Source organism: Sus scrofa, chromosome 3 (assembly GCF_000003025.6).
Source record: "Sus scrofa isolate TJ Tabasco breed Duroc chromosome 3, Sscrofa11.1, whole genome shotgun sequence".
Classification (NCBI taxonomy): Eukaryota; Metazoa; Chordata; class Mammalia; order Artiodactyla; family Suidae; genus Sus; species Sus scrofa.
In genome coordinates, this window is record NC_010445.4 from 93,359,952 (window position 1) to 93,370,783 (window position 10,832).

The window sequence follows — 10,832 nt, forward strand, 5'->3', positions numbered from 1 at the left end:
CATGGATGCTTGTTGAATTCGCTAACCACTGAGCCACGAAGGGAACTTCCTTCTAGCCTTCTAGTCTAGAACTCCAACTTTAAGATTTTAAGTGAAATTATTGAGTGGGAATTACTCAGTAATTCCAAAGTCTAGCAAAGGAATACAAATAGTTAAACTATTGCCTCATAAATGTGTAGCTTTTCGGAGGGAGTCAGGACAGAAAGCAAATCAACTTCCCATCTTAGGGGAGCCTGGCTCTTGAGGTAAAGGATGGTGAGAAGGCCTGGTCTACCAAGTCCTCACTCCAAACCCCAAACTTCCTCTCCTCTTCTTAACCGCCCCCCCCATACCCAAGTTTGTCATTTTCTACTTCCCACTGGAAGATAATTCTCTTTTTCCAAGAGGCTTTAGATCATCCTAAAGCCTGGCCCCTTCTGATCACATCAGTGATAAAGCACGACACACACCCCAATCCAGCTTTACCTCCGACTGGTCTGAGTGGTCCCATTGTCTTCCTTGTCTTTTTATCTCCCAGGTGCCCATCATTATACCCAGCACATAGTAGATGCCCAACTTTTCTTGTTGCTAATACTTTGTTGACACAATTTTAGTGGATGAAACATACCGAAAATATATACCCTGGATGAACATAGGAGTTAAGTTTGACTCTCGGCAATAAAGCTGCTTTTTCAACCCCAATCTCTATTTTCTGTTTGACAAGAGATTATTTTCCATTATTTCTGACTGGAGCCCACTGTATTCTAGAAACCTTCAGAAAGTTTTTAGTCTATTGACATAAAAAAGAACTACTTGGAATTTCTACATCATATATGTTGGCTTGAATTGTAGTCTAGTTGTTCATGTTTATAGATTTTGTATCTCCAGTTAGAACAGGGGCTCTCATTTCTTTTTATTTCACACAGTGCCCAGAATAGTGCTGGGCACTAGTAGGTGCATAGGAAGAAACTAGATAATGAATGGATGAGTGACTGAATACTATACTCACAGACAAAAAATTGCTGCGGTTAGGTACGAAAGTCAAATAGAGATGAGTTAGAAATCTAATTCTGAGATCTACCAGCTTGTGTGACTGGCAGAATGATGTAAATCTTTTAAGCCTCAGCTATTCCATCCATAAACTTGGATGGTTGTAGGACTGACCCTACACGTTTGCCGCGAGGATTAACTGTGATACTAAATGTAAAATGCTTAGCACAGAACCTAGAATATAGTGTTTGAAAAACATTAGCTACTGTTATTATGATCAGGAGGTGATAAAAACACAGACAGAAAGGTGAGAAAGGTGGGAGAAGAGGTTACTGGAGTTACCATGCGGGAGTAGAGGGTTGCAGAATTTTAAAGAGAAAGGGGGGGGGAGTCAGCTGTGTAGACTATAGAAGGGTCTAGTTTGGGAGTTAGGGAAACTGGGTTCTAGTTCTAGCTCTTCCTTCAAATGGATGGAGGACCTTGGGCCACCTACCTCATTTCTAAGGCCTTAATTTCCTCATTAGAAGATTACATTAAATGACCTCTGAAATCTCTTCCCACTCAATGTATAATTTGAGTAAAAAGATTTCTAGGATGTCTCCCTCCCTCTCCTGCCACCCCTCTTACTAAAAGGAACCTTAATGTAAAGAGATTAAATGACTGGGAGTTCGCATTGTGGCTCAGCCGTTAATGAACCTGACTAGCATCCATGAGGATTTGGGTTTGATCCCTGGTCTCACTCAGTGGGTTACGGATCTGGTGTTGCCATGAGCTGTGGTGTAGGTTGCAGATGCAGCTCAGATCCTGTGTTGCTGTGGCCTGCAGCTGCAACTCCGATTCCAGCCCTAGCCTGGGAACCTCCATATGCTGAGGGTGTGGCCCTAAAAAGATGAAAAAAAAAAAAAAAAAAAAAAAAAAAGAGTTTACATGACTATTTGCAATCTGAGATCCAGAGAGGTTATAAAACTTATCCCCAAGACTGCAGAGCTGGTTGGTGGTGACTTGGATACAAATCCTACCTTCCAGGTCCCTGTACATACAGATGAGTCTTGTATGTGGTGTCAAATGACTCAGAGAAAGAAGAGGGCCTAGCCCAGGAGGTCCTTGCCCAGGGGCAGGGAAAGTATAATGCCGCGCTTGCTGAGAGAAAACACCACTAGATACAGAAAGACGTGCTGAATGAGACCTTCATTCACAAGAGCTTTAATAAGATGAAGATAATTAGGAACCACTGGTATATAATAGTATTCCATTTTATTTACTATTAAAAATATAGGAAGTCCAAACAGAATATATCCAAATACAGAAACTTAAACATGAACACAAGAGAAAAATTAACAAAGGAGTTCCCTATAGAAAAAGCCAAAATGATTGTCTCATGGAGTTATATGAATATTGGAATGATCTTTGGGGACCTAGAGCAGTAGCTACCTTCCTTCCTTTTTTTTTTTTTTTTTTTTTTTTTTTTGGTATTTTTAGGGCTGCATCACGGCATATGGAAGCTCCCATGCTAGAGGTCAAATTAGAGCCATAGCCACCAGCCTACGCCACAGCAGCCACAGCAATGCCAGATCCAAGCAGCATCTGCACCCTACACCACAGCTTGCAGCATCAGATCCTTAATCCACTGAGCAAGGCCAGGGATCAAACCAGCATCCTCATGGATACTGGTGGGGTTCTTAACCTGCTGAGCTGCCATGGGAGCTCCAGAATCTACCTTCCTTTTTCTCTCCTGATGTTGGGTCACCCTACCCAAGCACTGAACTCAGAGATTCAAGCAGAGCTTCTGCTCTCACCCAGTCCTCTCTGACCTCTAACAAGGAAGCAGGTGGGAGGATAAGAGCAGGGGCTTCAGGAAGATGTGGCCTCTCTGTCAAGGGCAGTTAGAGCTGCATCCTGCCAGGTGAGTGTCTGTGCTCTTCTCTTGCCCAAGCCCTGCTGCTTTTCACCTGCAGCTTCTCAGTGGTCTTTGTGAGATTATCTGCTTTCCAGTTTGACTCAGCACTCACTTTTTACACGACAGATATGACACCTTGGGAAAGAACTGAAGGAAGCACTAAAAGCTGTACAGAGGTAGCACTGAGAGTAAAGGTCCAAGATAAAGGTTGCATTGAGAAGAAAAGCTTCAGAGGACCTACCTAGAGAGAGCCATTGAAGTGTTTATTGATCAGCAGAGTGCAAGAAATAGAGAATGACGTTTTAAAAGTTTGGAGTTAAAAACTAAAAAGGATGCATTTAGCATCTCTGAGGCTCCTTGAATAAAATGGCTGATTTCAGTTCTGAGCAGCAAATGTACAAAGTAAACCTGGAACATTTTGTGCCAGGAAGTAAGAAACTACTCAAAAACTGATGGAGATGTGTTAGAAGGATACAGGAGCTGGCATGAAATTGCATTCTGGCCATATTTGGAACAACTTGAGCACAAAAAAAACTAAGTGAATATAATTGATAATATACTGAATTTGTAAAAACCGTAACAGTTAAGAAGAATACTCAGAAAAGGAAAGAAGGGGGAGAGGGAAGTGCTTCTTCACAAAAAGAATGCCAGCTGATGCATATCTGAGGGATCATAGAACTAGAAAAACCATTTTGCAACCTGCAATGTATTTTTATTAAGCAAGGATCATCAATGGATAACAAAATCACCTGGTGAAGAGTTGTTGGGAAAGAGGATATTTACATGGTGGGAGAGTATTGTCCCACAGATTACTTATTAATTAAAAATGGAACATGTAGGAGTTCCCGATGTGGTGCAATGGGATTGGCAGTGTCTCTGGACTGCTAGGATGCAGGTTCAATCCCTGGCCTGGCAAAACAGGTTAGGATCCTGTGTTGCTGCAGCTACAGTGTAGGTCACAGCTGCGGTTCAGATCTGATCCCTGACCTAGGAACTCCATATGGTGCTGGGCAGCCATAAACAAAAACAAACAAACAAAAAATGGAAAATGTACCCTTGCAATGATGAGGTCTGAGAGATGCCATCTTAACTAAGTGATCAAATGTATCATCACTAAGACTGGAACAATGGCTGTTAGGTGCTTTTGAGATGATGCAATGTGAAGTACACAATATTACCCTTGGAGTAGTTTTGCCAAAAGTCTTCATCTTGAATCTGTCATGCCCTTAGACCTAAATTCCAGTTTATAGGAAATACAGGGAATAGAGGAACAAGTTAATGACACTAGAAGGAAACGATCAGACAAATCTAGAGTGTGGACATTGTGGACTGCGGGATTTGGGATTCTTCAAAATATCAGTGACGTGAACAAATAAACAAAGGTGGGGAAACTGATCTAGAGTAAGAGAATTAAGAGTCTAAAGAGACATAACTTTGCAAAGTGCAATCTTTGCCACATCTAGTTAGGAAAAATAAAACAGCTATAAAAAACATTTTGGGGACAATTAGGGAAGTTTAAGTATCAAATGGACCAGAGATAAAATTAAGGAATTTTAATTTTTTCCCTTTTTTTTTTACAGTTTTATTGAAGTATAGTTAGTTTACAAGGCTGTGATAATTTCTGCTGTACAGCAAAGTGACCCAGTCATACATATATACACATGTCCATTCTCTCTCTGATTCTTTTCCCACATAGATTATCACAAAATACTGGGTAGAGATCTCTGTGCTATACAGCAGGTCCCTGTTGGCCAACTGTTCCATATACCTCAGTGTGCATTTGCCAGGAAATTTTTTAAAATGAGGTGATCATGTTGTGGTTTTGTAGGAGAATCTCTTTATTCTTTTTCTTTCTTTCTTTTTTTTTTTTTTTTTTTTTTTTTTTTGTCTTTTTGCCTTTTCTAGGACCACTTCCGCAGCATGTGGAGGTTCCCAAGCTAGGGGTCTAATTGGAGTTGTAGCCGCCAGCCTACACCAGAGCCACAACAACGCGGGATCCTTAACCCACTGAGCAAGGCCAGGGATCGAACCCGAAACCTCATGGTTCTTAGTCGGATTCATTAACCACTGCACCACGAAGGGAACTCTGAGAAGCTCCTTCTTCTTAGGAAAGATATGCTGAAAGTTAGAGCTGAAGTATAATGTCTATAACTTACTGTTAAATGGTTCATCCAAAAAAAAAAAAAATTTGCCCCTCTGTGGGTGTGCACACGCATGCATGCATAGAGAGACAGAGGCTGAGAAAGAAAAAGCAGATACGGCAAATGTTATCCATTGTGGAATCTAAATGGACACTATATGAATGGCTTATTGTGCTATTCTTTCGACATTTCTGTCAAGCTTTAAAAATAGAGAACTAAATTTCTGAGGAAATATTTGGAAGTTAAAAAAAAAAGCTTACATCTGGAAAAACAGAAGCTCTTTCATTCCTAATCAATCCTGTTATTATAATAGTGACACATCTATGTCTTCTCAGCCCCACCCCCCAAAAATGAATAGCAGGGGCCGTGACTGACTTTACTTAGGACCTAGTGAAACTGACAATGTGACAGGAAGATAAAGAAGACATTTTCCCCAAGTGATTCCCTTTTTCTTAGGCAGGGGGAGTCACTGAGGAAAACATCTCACCAAGTTTAGCTCAGAACACTTAAAAATCTTTTTTCAAAGCAGACAAAGATTTACTCCAAGGTCCATGAGCAGAACCTAGAAATATTGGCTAGACAGTCAGATGGGAATGGAAAACAATGAAAAAGGAAGAGAGGGCCCCTAACAATGGCAACGTCCCAGCCTTGAGAACGCTAATTCTGCTTTTTACCTGGTAAAGCAGACAAAGGGTGATTTCCTTACATACCATCTGGTGTCAAAATCTGAGGTTCTAGAATTGACCACAGCCTGCTGGGTTGTTATGAAAATGGGTCAAGGTAAGAGGATAGAACATATTTTTTTTTGTTGGCTTGATTTATAACGTTCACACTTTTAACATATACAGGGTAAGCCTCCATTTGTACTCTTGACGGAGCCCACAAAGGTTGGGATGGGCCTGAGCAGTTGCACACACTGATCAGGAATTAAGGAGGGACTTGACTTCTGGCCATCCACATCTGGGGGGTTCATTGCACAGAAGCAATGCTGTGGAGTGGAGATAGTGCCACCGAAGGTGTCAAAAGTCACAAGAGAAGAGAGCCATGGTCTAAACCTGGAGGCATGCCCATCTTTTTAAGCACCAGGTGAAGGAGCCAGCCAAAGCGCCTGCAGAGAAACTCCCAGAGAGGTAGGAGAAATACTTGCAGAGCAATATTCCAGAAGCCAAGCAAGAAGAGCATTTCAAGAGGAATGGTCAGTAATATGGACAATGTACATAAAGTGATCAATCTGGCCTGTAGTGAGCACCCAGTCACCAGCGGCTGTGAATGTCATCACGATGGTAGAAGTGATGGTATAATGACGATGTCACTGGTCCTTTGTGTTCCTTTTCTATGCTTCAAACACCTTTTCCTCTTTCTCCACCTTAACCCAAATTCCTATTGATCACATTTTCTAGGAAATCTTCCCCTTGTCCCTTAGGTTGTCCTCTTCCGTATTCCCAGGATCATTCTTATCACAGCTTATTCTTCTCACAGCACATTTATAGTACATAATATATTGCTGGTATTATTGAATGAGTGGTCATGGTTTTTAGGGTGACCAGCCACCGTGGTTTGCTTGAGACTGTCTGCTTTTAGCACTTTGAGTCCTGTGTCTCAGGATACCCCTCAGCCCTAGGCAAACCTGTATGGTTAGTCACCCTCAACTGACATCTTAATTTTTGTTTTCTTTTTATAGCTGTACCTGCAGCATATGAAAGTTCCTGGGCTAGGGGTCAAATCAGAGCTGCAGCTTCTGGCCTACGCCACAGTCACACAGGTCCCAGCCACATTTGCGATCTATATGGCAGCTTGCGGCAACGTTGGATCCTTAACCCTCTGAGTGGGGCCAGGGATCAAACCCATATCCTCATGGACTCTATGTTGGGTTCTTAACCTGCTGAGCCACAACAGAAACTGACAGCTCAATTTTTTTGAATGAATGAATGGCAGTGTCAATATCAAAGGTAATGACACTCAGGAGTTCCCAGCATGGCACAGCAGAAACAACCCGACTAGGAGCCAAGAGGTTGCGGGTTCCATCCCTGGCCTTGCTCAGTGTGTTTAGGATCCAGCGTTGCCATGAGCTGTGGTGTAGGTGGCAGACATGGCTCGGATCTGGCATTGCTGTGGCTCTGGCGTAGGCTGGCAGCTACAGCTCTGATTGGACCCCTAGCCTGGGAACCTACATATACTGTGGGTGTAGCCCTAAAAAGGCAAAAGACAAAAAAAAAAAAAAAAAAATCCAAAGACAATGACATTCAAGTTGTTCTGTGTGTATATGAGCAAAATCCCATTCACTAAGTCTGAAGGATTCAGTGCTTTCCCTATACACTTCACTCCTCATCAAACTGAACATGCTATTGGCAAGACATGACCTAGTTGGATTCCTGTCTCAGGTCTGGTTTGCCCCATGCATGGTTCTAGAAGGGGACATCTTCACTTCCTCAACCAGGGCTCCTTCTCTGAACTACAGAATAAGAAAATCATCTGAGTACTATTTTCTCAGTTCTCTCCAGGTGGGTATATGACAAGTACCATTCTAGCTGCAAAGGAGAGAAGTTGATACATTACAGTTCGTGTCTTAGGGCATTTAGGGCTTAATTCTTTCACCTGTCAGAATCAGATAGGACCTACAATCAAGAATCGCACTGTGATTGTCCCCTGCCCTTGTTCAGAGCACCACTGGCTGGAGGAGAGAAGCTTTGGGAAGGGAATGTCAAAAGATGGGGTTTGTGGTACCTCTATTCTGCAACTTAAGGAACTGAGGCCTGGAGAGGAAGTATATTCTCATTTTCCCAGGAAGGACAAAGGTAGAAAGCTGTAAGATCTCACCAGTCAGGAGGGGAAAATAGATAACCAGGCACCTCCTAGGCCTTGACATGAGTGGTGGTCACCAACTTTGCTTCTTAGCTTGGCAGTTGTCAAAGTCAGGCTGCACCGTATGTCATCTAGTGGAAGACAAATGCTCTATAAATAAATTGATTTGGAACAGTCCCAACTACACAAAAACCACAATGGCTTTAAATGTAAGTCTTGACTTTTTTTTTTTTTTTTCTCATTTTCTTTCTCGTGTTGGAGAGATGGGCAAAGAAGGTTCTGCAACACAAGCCTTACTGAAATTCAACCTAAGAAACCAGAAGAACTTTTCTGTACTCTCTTTAACAGACATATTTCATCACCAGGAAGTACTTTTCTGTATTCTCTCTCACAGACATATTTCTCCACCAAGAGTTTTTTTAAAAGCTCCTCGATTCAGTGCATATGTCTCTAAGCGTGCACCTGTATATTATGCTCAAGCTTGTTATACGTTATGCCTCAATCCTTTTAAAAATTCATTTTCTAGAAGAGGTGATTATTCATTTTGTCATTCAATTTCCCATCATTAAAATTTTCATATGTAAAAGCACTGCATACTGATGGAATACCAGGTAAAAAGAGTATTTTTAGTGAATAACCTGAGGGGAAACATTGTTGATGGCTCTTCCATCTGAGGAAGACTCAGAAAAGTTTTTGAGGAAAATCTTAGAAAGACCTAGGAGCTGCCAGAATGCAGAGTAATGGAATGGTGGCCTTAGGACTCTGTTTTCAGCCCAGTTCTGAAGCAGAAGTACCACTTTTAAGTAACATTTTCAATGGTACAGTGTATTTCATTTGTGGGGTGAGTTAATTAAAGCCACCCTCTTCTCCTGCAGCATCATTACATCACAACATTAGCAATAGAAGCACAGGGTCCTGAGTTTTTACTGAGCAGGGAAGGCCACAGGGTTGCCAATACTAATTGAGAGCACTTACTTTGCGTCTGCTTTGCCTGAGTGAAGGAAGGAGACTCCATCTCTGGCCTAGTAAAGGAAATACTTTAGATGGCCTGAGAAAATGTCTACGTTGTTTGAAACAGGTTAAACTCCACTGATGCTTTCCAAGTGGTATAAGTAGGCAGCTTTAGAGGGTATCTTGTTCTTGCTGGGCAGGAAGGTGTGCTGGAGGGAACCTTCTCAGCAGGCAAGATTTCACCTTAGGCTTGCTGAAAATGCTGTTCACTAGGCTTCAAGTGTCCCCAGTGCCTGGAAAATTCTAAAGCCTTCATGTGGCCCCGGGAGGCTTCTTTCTTGACAGTGGTTCTGCCAAGCTTCTTGAGGAACTGCAGTTTGAGCATGAAGTCCTAGCTCCTTTTTAACTTCCCAGCACCCTCTCGTGAGGTTAGCTGTACGTGGTAAAGCCTAACCACTGACAGCTCATCCATTTTGCCATTCAACTGCATGCCTCTAATTGCCTCTAAACTTGCTTCGCTCTTCCTCCCTGCCTTTTCACTTTTTTCCTAGCGCATTATAATGTCAGACTCATTTTAGGAGTTCTTTGGGAAACTTGGAACCTTTGTGATGAGCTAAGGTCCTCTCTTCTGTGCCTTCTATGTCCCCCTCTAAGGTATCAATTACATTCTATTCAAATGAGATTACACAGTAGGTGTTCACCATTCACTTGTTAAATATTTCAGGTTATGAACATCCTTGCTTATTTTGGGTGGGACCAAAGAATTATTGTTTTTAAAGTAGGGGGAAATACATGAAACAAGAATGACAGAATACTATTCACTGGCAAAGCTGAGTGATGGGTACTTGGGGGTTTGTTATACTTGTGTCTCTACTTTTATATCTAAAGTTTTCCAAATAAAAAAGTTTAGGAAGTTCCCTTGTAGTACATTGAGTTAAGGACCTGGCTTTGCTGCAGCCGAGTGAAGGCCGAAACTTTGGCGCAGGTTTGATCCTTGGCCTGAGAACTTCTGCGTGCCAAGGGTGCAGCCAAAAAAAAAAAAAAAAAAAAGTTTCAGCAAAAAGACAAAAAAAAAAAAAAAAAAAAAAATGTAGTTCCCGTTGTGGTGCAGTGGTTAACGAATCCAACTAGGAACCATGAGGTTGCGGATTCGGTCCCTGCCCTTGCTCAGTGGGTTAACGATCCGGCGTTGCCATGAGCTGTGGTGTAGGTTGCAGACAGCGGCTCGATCCTCGTTGCTGTGGCTCTGGCGTAGGCTGGTGGCTGCAGCTCCGATTCGACCCCTAGCCTGGGAACCTCCATATGCCGCGGGAGCGGCCCAAAAATAGCAAAAAAAAACCCCACAAAACAAAACAAAGTTTCAAAAATTAAAAATTTCATGTGTCATGAAATGAACATAAAATTTACTATCTTAACCATTTTTTTTTTTTTTTTTAATCATGCCAGGGGCATACAGAAGCTCAGGGGCAGGGGATCAGACCCTTGCACAGCCGTGACCCATGCTGTGACAGTGCCAGATTCTTAACCTGCTGAGTCCTCAGGGAACTCCCAGTCTCAACCATTTTAAAGTGTAGAGTTCAGTGGTAGAGTATATTCATAGTATTGTGCAACCATGGCCACCATCCATCCCCACAACTCTTTTCATCTTGTCAAACCAAAGCTCTTATCTATGTCCATGAAACAATAATTCCCCATTCCCCCTTTCCACAGCCCCTGACAACCATTCTTCTGTTTCTGTGATTTTGACTATTCTAAGTACCTCATATAAATGGCATCATACGGTATTTTTCTTTTTTGTGACTTACTTCACTTAATATCCTCAAGGTTCATCCATGTTATGGTATATTGCAGAATTTTTCTGGCTGAATAATATTCCATTGCTGTAGCCACAGATGTTACCACACTTTGCTTATCCTTTCATCCAGTGATGGACATTTGGGTTGCTTCCACATTTTAGCTATCGTGAATAATGCTATGAAACATGGGTGTACCAATAGCTTTCAAGATTCTGCTTTCCGTTTTTTTGGGTATATATACCAAGAAGTAGAGTTGCTGGATCATATGGTAATTCT